The sequence below is a fragment of the Dreissena polymorpha genome, chromosome 2, assembly GCF_020536995.1.
Source record: "Dreissena polymorpha isolate Duluth1 chromosome 2, UMN_Dpol_1.0, whole genome shotgun sequence".
Taxonomy (NCBI): domain Eukaryota; kingdom Metazoa; phylum Mollusca; class Bivalvia; order Myida; family Dreissenidae; genus Dreissena; species Dreissena polymorpha.
The window spans coordinates 141,040,528-141,057,349 of NC_068356.1; the positions used below are offsets into that span (position 1 = coordinate 141,040,528).

At 35.2% G+C, this 16,822-nt stretch overlaps 1 non-coding gene across 1 annotated transcript; it reads left to right on the top strand.

Annotated features, from left to right (window-relative positions):
- The first annotated feature begins 4,806 nt into the window (after positions 1 to 4,806).
- Trnay-gua (transfer RNA tyrosine (anticodon GUA)) lies at positions 4,807 to 4,879 on the top strand. The gene has a single exon. It is a non-coding gene; the product is annotated as a tRNA-Tyr (tRNA).
- The last annotated feature ends 11,943 nt before the right edge of the window (positions 4,880 to 16,822 follow it).

The window sequence follows — 16,822 nt, forward strand, 5'->3', positions numbered from 1 at the left end:
GAAGTTGCTATCTTCAATATTGCAAAAGTTATTGCAAAATGTTAAGTTGGCGCAAACAGACCAACAGACAGGGCAAAAACAATATGTCCCCCACTACTATAGTGCGGGACATAAAAAAGCAGCATTTTAAGCACTTGCTTTTGGCGGTCACTTAAACGCATACCTAACAACGCAGGCAATTAAGTTACGGTTAGAGGTTATATTACACTAATTCCGATCCGGATCGAAATCTCTTTTCGATCCACGTTTTCAACAAAACATCGATATTTAAGTATCAATCATGTTTTTTCAACATCAAGCATTTAAATTCAAACAACGAAACCATAACAAGCACCATAATAACGGACACCAATCACCGTCTGCATTTTCCTTCTTTGTTTATATTGTATGCATTTTTCAACGCTACCTACCGGTATATTGTAAATTGTCTGCGTTTCCCGTATACGTTTTTTAGGAGACCCTCGCTTTTGCAGAATTGTTTCACGAACGAAATTTGTTGTATTTTCTAACAACGTTTTTTGTTTTTAGAAAAAATAAGTAAAAAGGTGTTAAAAAAATTCTTAGAAGAACATTTTAGAGAAAAGTATTCAAGTAAAAAATTGCAAGAATTAGAATATTCATTGTAAAATACAATACATATTTCGTCTGCCCAAATTGACCTACAACCGGGCATTTCACCGCAACTTTTTCACAACCCTGTTACATTGTTTTGATTTGTGGTATTACTAAAAATATACCAGGAGATCACTATTTCCTTACAGTATGTAGGCACAAAGAGGATATCTGTTTCCACTGATCTATTAAGTATTTTATGCCCCCCTTCGAAGAAGAGGGAGTATATTGTTTTGCACATGTCGGTCCGTCCGTCGGTCGGTCCGTCCACCAGATGGTTTCCGGATGATAACTCATACATTGATCATGACTGGCAGATGACCCCTATTGATTTTCATGTCACTAGGTCAAAGGTCAAGGTCACAGTGACTCGAAATAGTAAAATGGTTTCCGGATGATAACTCAAGAATGCTTACACCTAGGATCATTAAACTTCATATAAAAATTGATCATAATTGGCAGATGACCCCTATTGATTTTCAGGTCACTAGGTAAAGGTCACTGTGACACGAAACAGAAAAATGGTTTCAGGATCATAACTCAAGAATGCTTAAGTCTAGGATCATAAAACTTCACAGATACATTGATCATGACTATCAGATGACCCCTATTAATTTTTATGTCACTAGGTCAATGGTCAAAGTCACAGTGACTCGAAACAGTAAAATGGTTTCAGGATGATAACTCAAGAATGCTTACGCCTATGGTCATGAAACTTCATAGGTTAATTGATAACGAATTGCAGATGACCCTTATTGATTTTCAGGTCACTAGGTCTAAGGTCACAGTGACTTGAAATAGTAAAATGGTTTCCGGATGATAACTCAAGTATGCTTAAGCCTAGGATCATGAAACTTTATAGGTACATTTATCATGACTGGCAGATGACCCATATTGATTTTCAGGTCACTAGGTCAAAGGTCAAGGTCACAATGACAAAAAACGTATTCACACAATGGCTGCCACTACAACTGACAGTCCATATAAAAGGCATGCATGTTTTACAAACAGCCCTTGTTTAGTAAATATCTTCCAGGTGGAGATATCGATCATTTCTGCTAAGATTTGATAAAAACCACTAATAAAAAAAAAGTTCATTGATCTTCTTAAATGTCTTCTTCTCAAAATGCCGTCATTTTCTTCTTTTCAAGAGATTGTTTTAACACGTAAAATTCTTCCATCGTTTTACAGGTAAAAAAAGATATTGTGCTTGAAAACACTATATATACTAGGGCTGGCTATATATTTAGCCTAGTTTTAGGTTAATTCGTCCATAAACATTTACATGTTCATTGATATGTTCAGTTGTAATTGTTATGTTAATCATTTTCATTTTTTTGTTCAAAGGCATATTTTCATGTTCATTGATTTTTTCAATTTCATATTGTTGTGTTAAGCTTTTACATGTTCGTTCCACGACACTGCACAGACGTTTATTGTCTCAACAGACATCTAATAAGCAGGCGTGTAAGTAGTATAGACACGTGCCTGCATATAACTATGAAACATCGAAAAAATAAAACGCCCGAAGATGAAAAAAAAAATTGAAGGCTATGGGGGTAAAACCTACAGAATTCAAACATCAAATATTTTGGACATTGAATGTGTTCAACGAGTTCCTATTCAAAACTAAGAAAGCAAGCGTAGCCTTTATACTCTAGTCAAATGCACCCAAATTAAGAAGAGTTAGCGCACTTTAATAGTATTATGTAACCTCGCAAGCGTGTATGGTTTATAACCATTATATTGTTAAGGCCGTCTGATCGAGTGACTGAGAGTTTCATGTGCATGTACATTGCGGTAAACAGAGTTTTTTTTACGGTGGCGCGAGTATTTCAAACCAATGAATTCCAGTAATATTCCATCGTCATATCCAGATCAATGTTGTTCGGTTGAAACGTTGTCAGATGATGACAAGCGTCGTTACCTTTTCTATCGAGGGTACAGTCTGACCTTCAATGTGAGCGTCAACAGCTGGGCCGAGAGGTCAATCGATGGAAGGTCCGATGGAGTTTCATGGATGTACAGAAAAGGCCCCAAACCCTGTTTGGTTCACTGTACGCTTGTGGAAGCGGTTACCCACTTATTCAGCTGATACTCACAGAATTGCTCACCATGACTGCAACATCAGCATCCTGCGAGCGGTCCTTCAGCTCTTTGAAGCGTATTAAGACATACATTCGCTCTACCATGGGCGAGGATCGCCTTACAGCGCTTGTATTCTCCATATCCACCGGGAAAGTGTAGTGGACTTTTAAAAGTGATCAATACTTTTGCTTCTACCAATTGTCGGAACATGCAGTTCCTCTAACAAAACTTCAGCTATGCAAATGAATTGTCATCTGTTGCCAAAACTTTATATATGTTAAAAATATTTACCCACTACCGGATGCCTAAAATGTGCCTGCACATCATTCGAGGGCTCGTTACCCCTCTGATGAGCGTATGCAATATATAACATGACATGGTTTTACGCCAAAAGCCTGGTGTTACAACACATGGTAATTAGAACAAGCATAAGTGGATGCCTGGGCATCTGTCAAAAACTCGTAATATAGTCAAATTCCATATATAACATGACATGGTTTTGCGCCAAAAGCCTGGTGTAGAAACACATGATATTTAGCATAACAAGCATGGATGCCTGGGCATCTGTCAAAAACTCGTAATATAGTCAAATTCCTATATACGTGCGGTCCACATAATGACCGAAAAGCACGTGGTATAGGATCTAAAAATATATAAAGCCAAAATATTAATTTTTTGTATCTTCAATTTTTCTCTCAGACCGAATAGTATTGTTATTATGTCAACATAATTAATTATTATACGAAATGCAATAGTTATATTTAAATTAGAGCCGTATTAATGTTTATTAAAGGGACGTAATAAAACCTTGGTCAATTTAAATACCATGTAACTCGTGGCAGAAATACTGCCGAAATGAAAAACACTCGTTCGATATTTTCAGTTCGATTCTTGATAAAATACCTTGATATATATCAGAAGCAAATAAGTAATGGTCCATGCTCATGTTTTTAGGTACATAACTCGAAAATAAGTATATTTGATAGGAATTTTTTCTTAATTTCAATATTTGTTTTTTTTATTTTACATTGTGAAACTGTGGGCGGGGTGTTGAAGATTAATGAAGAACACGAATGTTTAAATGTGGTGTTATCGAACTGACTATTATGTATTTGTTTTATACATTTTAGATGATTGAAAACAAATCCAACACCAATCATAAACATAAACAGCCATGAATTTAATATAGACATACAATTTTTAAGTAAGCAAGAAATTAAAATTAACTGTTCAGTTTTTGCAGTTCATCATGTCACTTTTTTACTGTAATTTGTAAAGGCATGTTTTGTTTGATGATTCTGGTGTCATTTTTTTTTATACCGAGTTTACAACGTACGAGTCCATACTACCAATACAATTCATAAAATCGAATCAATATTTTTTTATTGTCGGTATGATGTATACAATTTTATAAACATAAGCTATAAAGAGCTTTTGACTGACTTAATAGCTTTTGACCACAGTAGAACGCTAAACCTATTGAAGCATCCTGCTTAGGTGTCTTCATATCATATTTAATTGACTCAAACTTTATCATTCTGTGGACAAAACATGCTTTGCGAAAAATCTTTCTGATTTTTTACATTTAATTAATGCTGCAAGATACAAAACTGTTCCTTTCATGATATTAAATATAGAAATAAGTCTATAGTCCATACCATCTAAATCAAAATTACTAATTTGAAGTTTAGACTGTGGTGAATACAGAGAATAAATTTAAAACAATGTATTGCAGTATTAATTAAATATAGACCTCAGATAAAATTCGTTCTTTTAAAGAGAGGTGAAACAAATCGTTCGTCAAAAATCCAATTTAGGTATTTTACCGTGAAAACATTTATGCCATATACACAAAACAATGCTTGTAAAATTAAGCTAACATGTATATGTACGACTTCAATTTAAAATACTTCAAAGAATATAGACAGGCTTAACATACAGTTACACCTCTGCTTTCGGTTCGTTCGTTATTTTACGTGAGCTTGTGATGGGTGCTATCGCTTTGGTGCAACCAACTTGTTCATAATTCAAGGTAAGTATTTTTTAAAATTTATTTAACCAGTTACTCATTTCTTTTAATTGTTGTAAGTCACTTGAGAAATAATCAGCCTCATGGTGTAGCGGTCATCACGATAGATTGTAATTTCTGTAGACCCGAGTTCGATCCTCGGTGAGGCTTACCATTCCCGAGCGATTTGCCGACTTTACATTATTTTTCACTTGATTCTTAATATAATAACTGTTATTGATTAATCTAATCCTAATGCTGTGATATAATACTACAATACTGAGCAGTATTTGCTAGAAGTAAATTTTCACATAAACAGTACCATATTTGTGTTGATTTTTTCCTCAATGATTTGAACATGTACTTTTTTCAGAATTTAGACTTGGCGTCAAATGCATCTTGGGAACAAACAGTTGATCCTCAATCACTCAACAAGACCTCGAAGGCATGTGAACTGATTACAAATAGGTGTTTACTTGACCTAAGAACAAAATCCTCTAGTGACAATGAAACTCCCTCAAAACTTATAAATGAAAATGCAGCGTATCGTGACTGTAACTTCAATAGCTTACGTAGAAAAGCGCAATTTGTGTATGATAAGGTAAAAAAATTGAAAAGGAATCATAAAAATGTTGATGAATACTTGGACTCGAATTTTGAACCACCTATTGAAAAATCAGAGAAAATACTTACACAAATAAATGATGAAAGCAAAACAATATTATCAGAAAAATTCGTAGTTAAAACAAAACAGGTTGTAGAAGAGAATAGGACCTTAAAAAGACAACATGAAAGTGTAAAAGATGAAAACGAAGAACTGAAAGCGAAAGTAGACATTCTTGCAACTAGGTTAAGAGATTCGGGTGAGGTAATACAGGCGATAAGTTTGCAATATGACGAGTGTGTAAATAGAAATAATGAAAATCAGTTATGGCAGGAACTTGAACTTACAAAAGATCAATTTAGAAAGCAATCTGCTCATGTTCAAGAAATATCAGTAAATCTTAAAGAGGCCCAACAAAAAATATCAAAATATGCTCCGAGAAATGTGAATAAAAAAATCAAACGAAAGGATGACAAAATAGATAACTTGAAACAAAAAGTAAGGGAATCCAATCAAGAAATTTTACTTTGAAGCAGGAGTTATTGGACAAAAATGAGGAAAACACTACGATTAAAAATCTTAAAAGTGAAAAGCAAACTATTCAGAAGCAATTGTCAAAGCTGAGACAACAGGTTAATAAACTTAAGGAAAGAAATGAGGATCTGAAAAACAATTATGAAGATGAACTGTTAGGACTGAACAAGAAAATAAATTTTAGTGAAAAAGAAATAAGCCGTCTTCATGGCCTAATGGAACTAATGGAAAGCAATGTGGTTAGTACTTTTTGTGACGGAAAGTATAGTGATGAAGTTAGAGAGTGCTGTATGAGCCTACTAACGGAGTGCAATGTCAGTATGTCTAAACTCCAAGTTATCATAAAGGTTGTGCTATCCACATTTACTGGTAAAGTTCCGGAACGACTACCAAGCAAGACCATGTTGTCGTGGATGATCGCTGAGGCCAAAGTTATTGCATCAAGGCATGTCGCCACAGAAATGTTGAATGACCTTGAAGCCAACCTTGATGAAAATGTTGGTCATGTGCTTCATCAAGATGCAACAACAAAATTTCATCAGCATTTCGAGGGTGCACAGGTCACCCTTGTTGATGGCAGGAGCCTGCCAATTGGGTTGAAAGAAGTAGGTGGAGGAGAAGGGATGAACTATGTTGAAGTTGTGAAAGAAATGGTAAATGACCTTGCCCAGTCACTGGGGGACAAAGATAAACACACAGCAGAGATCATAACCCATATCAAACACTTCATGAATGATCAATGTGCTACAAATGGGGTATTAAGTGCTGCAATCGAACAGATGCGTAAGGAGTTCTTGCCTGCTGTACATGCAAAATTTGGAACATTAAGTCAGGCGGAGAAGGAGGCTGTTTTGGACATGGGAAAGTTTGCCTGTAGACTGCATCTTTTGGCAAACTTTGGTATCGATGCCAATAAGGCGTTACTGGCGTACAAAGAAAGCGTCGCAGAAGGCAAAAACCCACATGCCTTCAAGAATGATGGAGATAGTGGCAGCTTTAGGCTTTGTCGAACGGCAGCAAAGGCCTTGACTAAGCGTGGTTTTGCAAAGGCGGAAGTCCATGTTCACTAGGATGCCTTCCTGATAGGCAAAGGGCGCAAAAAAAAGCTTGTGACATACCAGGGTCAAAGAATAAATATTGTATTTCACGAAGGCGCTGCAGTGTACCACCATCGCCATGACACTGCAGACTTCGTGAATGATAGGCCCGACCAGAATGGCCTTGTTGCAGCTCTGGCCTTCAAGGAACAAGCATATATAGCGGGGTGTCGAGCCCTGGGTATGTTTGACAAGCAGGTCACTGGATCATTCTGGAGGATACTGGAGCAGGGGGGGGGGGGGGTCCATATTTGACCTGAATGAAGACCTGTTGCAGATGCAACTTATTCTAACCAGCTGGGCCCAAGATGGCAGTTTACCTTTTTCTGGCGAACCAATGTTTGGTGATAAGGTTCCAGTCACGAAGGATGACCTGTATGCGTCACTGTACGGTGAATCAGGCAGCCCAACAGAAGACGCCTTGACAATCATGGCACTTGAGCTGTTGTCTTCGCAGCTGTTGGTACTCCTGGAGCGGCAGGTAAAGACTTAGTTGCCAGAAGGTGAGTATTCAAATCCATCTGAAGAGTTCAAACAGTCTGCAAAAAATGTGCCAAAAACTAACACAATTTCGGAAAGAGACATGGCCGTCCTTGACAATCTTCTGAAGACAAAACCAGCTGCTTCATCCCTCATTCTTGAAGTTCTGGTCATGTGTTCAAAGAACAAGCACTTTGCTTGGTTAAAATCTTTGTCAGACGAAAGCAGGGCTAAAATCCTTGAAAGTGCCAGAAAACAGAGCAAAGGTGTTAAAGAAGTATTAAAGAGAAGAAAGGAAAAGCTAGAAAAGAAAATTGAGGAGAAGTTAATGGAGAAGAAAAAGAAGAAGGAGGCAAAAGAGGCGAAGGAAGTCAATGTGAGTTTTGCACTCAGTAGAGAAATTATCAAATATGGAGGGCCTTGGACAGCGGATGAGATAGAGGGTAAGGAGGAGATACTGGGAGTTGAGTTTCGTGAGGCACTAATGACACAGATTAAATTTCATCAGCAGGTTTTAAAATCAAAAGGATCCAGGGAACTGTTTCAGGAGTCTGCCAATAAGAAGAAATATACAACAGAACAGTTGAAGAGTAATCTTATAAGTATTATAGAAATGAATGGATTGAATGAAAACGAAAATGAAAAGGCTGTTGGGTTACAATATAAAGATATAGATGAGTCAAAGCGAGAAATACAATCAAGGAAAACATCCATAACACAGCAATAAATGAAGGCCAGAGAGAAAAGAAAGATAGAGCAACAAAAGCACGACTTAAACTTATATATAGAAGCACCAGAGACTTTAGTTGGAAAATATATTCAACATAAATGTGTTAATGAGAATACAGAAATTTGGTTCAGGGCAAAAGTTGTAAGCATTGAACGTGAATTATAAAATAAATTAAAGACAGAGTATAAAGTTATGTATGAAGAGTTTGAGGAGGAAGATTGGCATTGCTATCCCCTCCTAGGAGATATGAAAAAGGGTGATTTGTTGGTGGAGAAGAATTAGTGTAATTAAGATATGTTTATTGTTCATTTTTATATATTAAAAAAATGTAGAAAAAAAATAAGAAAAGAGAAAACAAAATTAATGAAAAAATTGGCCTTCATTTAAAAAAATATTTATAAATGTACATAAGATTTTTTATATAAAATTGATAAAAATACAATGAAAATTATAGTAGAAGGATGCAGATAAAAAAATAAATAAAAAAAACAACACTGTAGCAATTGCTAAACATGTATTTCTATTCCAAGTCAGGACTTATTTTTTCAGTTAAGTTTATAACTTGATATGTCGTGTATTTGCATGCAGTCTGCTTAATTTCATGTTGAAGCAAGAATCATCTGTGATGCATATTGGGTGCTTAAAGCGGTCTTCATTTTAAAGAAACAAGGCACTAGGTAAACAAATTGTATACGGGTTATTATGATTACATGTTATATTTCTGTCCAATGCTCACAAAAACCGGTGTAATAAGTTTTCAAACAAAATTTCATCGAGCGGAAGTCGTCTTGATTCACGGATGTTTTTTTATAGTTTTAAATAATCATTTTATTAACTAGTTTCTTTGTAAAGGAAGTAATCATATTTTCTAGATTACATTTTAATTGCATACACAATTGTCTTCAATTTGATATATTACATGCCTATATTGTGAGCAAACGGCATTTTCAAAAAAAAAGATGGCCGCCATTTCAAAATGGCCGCCATTTCAGGTTAACGCTTTACCTGTCGAAAAATTAATGCATATTCACCATTTCATTTATTTTTATTTAATGGTAACATTTTCTGTCATAAATTTGAAATATTTGTCACTAAGATGTGTTTAAGGTAAAATTTGTAGTTGATGAAGCGGCCATTTTGGACGCCATTTTGATTTTGTTTTTTCCAATAACGCGACATGTTGCGTTACTCTTTCGCGAACATTTTGATATATAGTTATAGCAGGTTTCTGTTGTCAAACAAGGCATATTGTATTATTTTCTAGGAATTTCTTAAGATTTCTGTCCATTTTGGTGCCATTATAAATTGATAACTTACATATACACATTTGTTCTATTTGTCACCAAATTATTCCACACGAAGGTATGCTGAAAATAGCGTAACCTTGACATTTCTTGGCCGATTTGCATAATTTTTTCACTGATGTACTTGTGACACCTGGCTGCATACAGCTAGAGTTGTTTTAAACACTAACAATGAAAATCAATATATGCCCCTGAACACCCTACATGTATACGGATAAAGATTACTTTCAATATAAAAAGAGCATGTAGCTCTTGGTCGTCTCACATTTATTCAACAAAAATCAATCTTCAAACTCTATTTAGTGACGAATCTAACTCATTTTAAATTGACATTGTTTTAATTTTACTGACATTCATAAGCAACTGTGCTCCACGCAGGAATAGTTTTCATTCGTGTTTTATTCATAAATTCAATAAATAAGTTCTTTGACCAATATTTTGTATAATACCGCTCAGCCTATCGCACTTAAATTATGTACGCATTGGAACGGTCGATTCGGATGTCCGAGTTGATCAGTTGTTGGTTGGTATACTAATAATTCCATATAGATCTATCAGTCCCAGTAGAAACATTAGGCAAGGAAGTCTTGACTTTTAGGGACCCCATGAGACGTGACGAAATACATTTTTACTTTTTTACTTTGCCTATCTCAAGACTTAACCAATTCTTAATCAACTAATTATAATGTCGCATTAAGATTAAGATGTTGTAAATACAGAGCATACCTAGAAAAGGACATCGTCACATTTTATTTCTTGTCAGCCGTGGCACATAAAGACTTATTTAAACTAGTGCAAGCGACTTGGCGCTGGCGTTCTAATAGGCCCTTGGTCGATTAGGGGCATGGGTCGTTAGATTTTAATTCCTATGGGCATGTAAGGCGCGTAATCTGGTACTGCCAACTATATTCATAAATCAGAATGTACTTTTTATACTGCCTCACACAGTTAAACAAATTGGCGGAACAGAGTCGGGTATGCTAAAAAAAAAACGTAATACCATTCGATCTCAAATAAAATCTTAAAATAAAATAATATATAAACCTTTAAGTAAATATTCTTTGTTACATTAGTATGTAACTAATAAAAACCCAAGTTTCGTAGAACAACATATTTTTTTTGACAGATGCTCGCGCCTCTTCTAAGAACTGCATGTTAAATTTCACGATATGGCGTATGGTCACTTATTTTCGTTTTTTTACTTCACAATTTCCCTTTTATGTTCTTACACATTTTTTATTTGGAATAGTCTCTATTGATTTTAATGGAAAAAATAACTCATTGACATAAAATACGATTTAATTAAAGCGCGGAAGGCACTGAAGTTCTTCGCTATTGCATTATCTTAGAAGCAACTCAGTTTTAAAAATTATGATAAAGCTTTTTATATTGCAAGTTTGAAATGAACACAACCTCTTCAAATTTATAAAAAGTGTGTCTTCAAGCACAGGTCGAGATGTGTGTGTTCTGTTTATCTTCATATTTCTGTTATAGAGATAACTTAGACAAAATAACAACAATAATTTTTCTCTTTTTCCGCAAATTGGTTGCTGCACTGGCAACCATCTTTAGAATTTTGGCTGCCTTGCTAAAGAATAACAAGCCTAGAATCATGTACATGTTGTGTTATGTGTATCTTATACTTTATTTATTTTCTTTAAATTAATGAGCAACAATTTTTGCCGACATGCCAGACTTTAAATGCATCATGTCTTGTTGTGAGCCGGAATTGCATCATTTCATAGACCTTATTGATCCACAGTCGCCAATTTGTATTAAATGTTTTATTGGATTGAGTTGTTCAAACTTTGAAAAGTTTCCCTGCTTTTTAGCCCAACTGTAACCAACTTTTGAAAAACCTGTAAGTTATTCATGATGTAAGATCTGACAGTGTATTAAAGTCATTCAATTTGCAAGTCTGAATACAATAAAGGAACTTTTTCACGTTTTGGTAAATTGACAATATTAAACGATTTCATAATTTGGAGAGGTCTATTGTTCTCGATATATTTTTTGATACTACGAGAATTGCTTATATAAAGTATAAAATACATCTATCATTGTAAGAGCACGCATGGCCGATTGGTAAAACGATAGACTTTTATCCAAGGGGTCAATGGTTCGAGCCCAGCTAAGGGTAACTTTTTTTGTTTCTTTAATTTTATTATTGTTTTTTTTTTAATAGAGCTTTTAAGATCCAATGTTAACAATAATCAATATTAAAGCATCTGTAACGCTCAAAATCAACGAACGTTTCGTTAAGTATTTCGTAAAATAATGTTAACACCTAAACAATCAGTCTTCCTTATAGCTATAGCCACAATTTCAACGCTAGATGTGGTATGATTACATAAATTTTTCTACATACAAAATGCTCGTTTTTATTTATTTGTGACACAATTAATTTCATTTTAAAGTGATATAATGGGCATTTTCACTGTTGAATTGAGCTGAAAAGAATTAACAGGCCAAAAGAGTTTGTTTTAATGTGGTTACTGACCAATTACCTGCAACTCATCTTGCTACCAGTTGTTTATTAAAAATATATTTTATATTCGATATCTTACGTGACCCACCCAGTCCTGTAAGCCGAAATGATCCGTAAAACAAAATTGTCTTTGTGTCGTATGAACGAATCTGCACTAAAACTAAATTTAGGTACACATTGTACATGCGTGATATCAGTTGTTAAACGAAAGTACGGTTCATATTCAAATGCATTATTTTTCTCTTTCCGGTATATTGTTCTAGTATGTTGATGCTGCATTAACAAATCTAAGTATATATAAAGTGAAAACACCAAAAATAAACAACGGTTGCGATAGACACATATAAACTGTTAGATGCCCATATCACTTTAATTTCCCTCGAATATAAATATTCATACGACACACGAACACCATGTTAGTGTTCATGTGTCGTATGAATAGATATCGTTGCGGGAAATTAAAATGGAATTAAACATGCACAACAATAATAAAAACGAGCAGTTTGTACATGTATCTACAAACATCTATTTTACCAGACCAGATCTGGCGTTGACATTTCGGCAATTGCCATAAGGAACACTAATTTTTATTTGGTTATGTCTATTTTACGATAAGTTGTAAGAAATTTTCGTTGATTTTGATTAGTCATGTTAATTATAGCATTTAATGACAAACTGTGAAAAGGTCCCTTTTAGATGTTTGTTAAAACAAGCCACAAGGTAAAAATTTAGAACTCATTGGTGGTTTATTTGATTTAAAAGTGATTTGCCTTGGCAGCGAAGTTACTTTGAAGTTATTATAACTTTTATCCTTTTTTCCAAATCATTAATAGAAAAAATATTTAAGCTTCATATTGGAAAAACAGGGCTTATGCATTAATTGTCATTCCAGTAACAGAGACTCTCTCCATACACATGAAAATCACCATACAATCACAAAATGTCCTCCTTGACTAGCTTTTGGGCATTGCACAGTCTAATCAGTGTGCACAGGCTAATCTGGACACCACTTATTTGACATGCATTAAGCCCCGTTTTCCCTCAAAGCAGCCAATTTGTACAGTTTACAATGGCAAACTGGCCAATGTCGTCCCACAAGCTGTTGCTATTGATTACTTACACACACTGTTGTCTGCAGTGCACCAGTGGTAGAGTATAAACATGCAGATGTGGTTAACGCTCCTAGCGTAGTTAAGAGCAGACTCACTTGCAACGCACACTCATAACCTTAGTCTTTCGCAAGCGAAGAACTAAAAACCCGTAAGCCTTAGGTGCAAAATAGTACAAACTACTTCTGGGCCGTTCAAACCTTTGAAATACAAAATACTGCAGTACCTGTCGAATTCACTTTTAGATATGTTAAGTTTCAATTTTTTTACACATAACACTACAAATCTGGCACAAATGGTCAAAGATTTATATCGTTGAGCATCATCGTTATGTAGAATCTAAATTGAAAAATGTCGAGTCCAGCTATATATAAATAAATGTTCATGTTACTGTCCCTTCTGTGTTTGTAACCTGTTCCAACATTGGAAGATGTGTTGCGTTGAAAGTGTGGGGTATATATCTGTGAATGAACCATCCTTTTTTGGGGATTGGGATTTCACAGTAGACTCTGGGCGCATTCGTAACGGATGTTCTGAAGAGATTTCACTGTGTTCTAAGGCACAGCCTTTTCGAACACAGCGGAACAGGAAGTTATTAATTCAAGATGGCCGAAAGTGATAATAATATTGCCAGCTTTATCAGTCTTGCCTTGCAGGACCTTATAGAGGAAGATATAGACGATGAAATGGTTTCCCGGAAGCGTAGCAGAAAGCGTGCCACCAATACGACATTTCTTGCTGCAACTTTAATAGGAACTCAGGCAATATTGTATGTGTTCGTGATATGTTTAGTCTAGCTAAAACTTATGTGTAGGATAATGCAATAACGTAGTAGTCAAACTTGCTCAAAGAAACATTCCACTAATAGCAAAGTAGGCCGTTGGTGAATGTCCGCAAAAATCCTGGATAATGATATCATCCCATATCCCGAATGGTTCTTATTAGCCTGTTTTGTCCTCTTTTATGTCTTAAAGGGGTACCAAGTTATTATTTAGCAGGTTATTGAAATATCTGTTTGTTCAGATTTTCTTGTAACAGAAAGGTGCATATAGGTCACTAAGCTAGCCATTGATTAGAACGTCCTGATATGTGCATGCATTTTACACTAATTTTATAATAAAAAGGGAAAATAGTTAGTGGAATAATACCTCAACAGAGGTTTTTGGTAGCTTAATCACTGATGGAGCATTAACTTGCAGGTTGTTGCTCACACAGTGACACTGGGTCAGGTTGCCACAAACTTAAAATCAGTGCAGTCTTATTTTTGTATCACATTAAATCATTTACATTAACATCATTTTCATTGCGAATCATTACACAAATTACAAAGAAACATTGGTGATATTACAGAGGAACCATGTGGTCAATATTTATAAATTTAAAATAAATTTAATAAAATAACTTTTTTTTCATGGTAGGTGAAAAAAAGTCCCGCGCGAGGGGCTATGTGGAAGAAGTCGTACCTGCCTATACCGATGAGGACTTCAGAAGAATTTTTAGGATGAATCGAACAACATTTTCCTTCCTTCTGGAGCACTTGGAGACTCTACCAGAACTACAGTCATTGGGTCATGGTAGAAGAGACCCAATCAGCATCCAGAAACAGTTACTTATTACATTGTGGTATGTCGGTGGAACTGATCCTCAGAGAAAAATAGCTGATAGATTTGGAGTGTCTGAATCTACAGCTGTAGTGTGTAGGGACAAAATTATTTCCGCCTTAATAGGAATGAGACAGAACATAATAAGGTGGCCCAATGCCCAGGAATTGCAAACTGAAAAACAGTTATTTCAAAGGCGTAATGGATTTCCTGGAATAGTTGGTGCGATTGATGGGACGCACATACAGATAAAAGCACCGCGAGACCATCCCCAGAGCTATGTCAACAGAAAACACTATCATTCATTACAACTTCAGTGTGTGTGTAGACACAACATGTTGTTTAGTCATGTTTTTACTGGATATCCCGGAAGTGTGCAAGAGTACTCCAGTTATCAGATTTATGGGAAAGTTGTCCAGATAAATGTGGTAGAAATTATCACATTCTTGGGGATGGAGGGTATCCTTTGCGAAAGTGGCTGTTGACACCATATCGTAACAATGGACACCTTACCCCCGAGCAAAAAAAATACAACACCTACCATTCAAGTAACAGAGTTGTTATTGAAAGGGCTTTCGCATTATTGACAGGTCGTTTTAGGAGACTTCACTATCTTGACACTGCATCTATTTCTACGGCAGTGAATATCATAGTGGCATGTTGTGTGTTGCACAATTTCTGCATTTTAGAGTATGATGTACTAGAGGAGAACATTGAACAGGACTTAGAAGGCGATGTTGAAAATGCAAATGTTCATAATGACCAGAATAGAGACGGAATCGATAAGAGAAATGTTATTGCCCGAAATTTGTTGTAATTACTTGTAAACTCAACAGTGTAGTTATTCTGAATACTTACATGAAAGTGACAACACTAATGAAAACAAAAGTATTTTTAAATAAAGAAATAAATTATGCATTGCTGTACTTATTGATATGGGAAAAAGACACATTTCTCTTTTATGAGGATAATAGTTTCACTTATCATCAATAGTCTTACATACTTTGATCATATTTATTCCTAGCAATATTTTTAGTTCAGGCAAATTTGTTTTTTATTTTGGTTGCTTTACTCATCGTGTGAGGGCATCTTTAAAAGCAATGTAAGAAAAGTTCAATTATGTTTTTGAAGTTTTGCAATTCATTCTACTTATTTCATTTGTATTGTTCTGCATTTTTGCCAGTCTTTATTGCTGATGTGGTGCTTCATGTTTACAATGGACAATTTTTTTTGTCAGACATGTCTGACAAGTTTCATGATGTCTGTGTTTCAAGATAAATGTTGGTACTGATCCAAATGATTGTGTATTTAACTTCTATTGCATTTACAAACAAATGTGCTTCATATAATAGAACTAAAGACGAATTCCTGTAAAATATATTAATTTGAGATTAAAATACTGTAAACAAAATATCAATGCTTGTTGCGTTTTAACCACTTTGTACTAATTAAAGTGTTCAAAACAATGTTTTTCAACGAATGCGTCTAATATTAAATTTGACAAGAAAAATCAAGACCTACAATTTGCAATTTTTTATTGCACTTAACATAATCATTAACACAACAATTGCACTAATAATAAGAGATCACTATTCCAACTGAAACCCAAACATAAAAACTGTCTGCTGAACAACAGACATTTTGGGTATGAAAATGAATTAATTCCCTGCCTAGAGCAACAATTATTCAAATAAATAAAATAACAAGGGCTGTTTGTAGACACACATGCCCCCAAACAGGCTGTCAGTTGTAGTGTCGGCCATTGTATGTGAATATGTTATGAAATATCCAAAAACCATTCTACTGTTTCTAGTCACTGTGACCTTGACCTTTGACCTAGATGAAGAAAATTAATAGGGTCATCTGTAAGCCATCACCTATGTCCCTATGAACTTTTCAGATCCCAGGCTAATGCGTTAGTTATCATCGAGAAACCATGTTACTGTTTGGAGTCACTGTGACCTTGACCTTTGACCGGAAAATCATTAGGGGTCATCTGTCAGACATGATAAATAAACTTATAAACTTTCCGGATCCCAGGCATAAGCGTTTTTGAGTTATCATCCAGAAACTATTTGGTGGACAGACTGACCGACAGACCGACAGACATACGCAAAACAATATATGCCCTCTTCTTTGAAGGGGGGCATAAAAATAGAAAAACAAT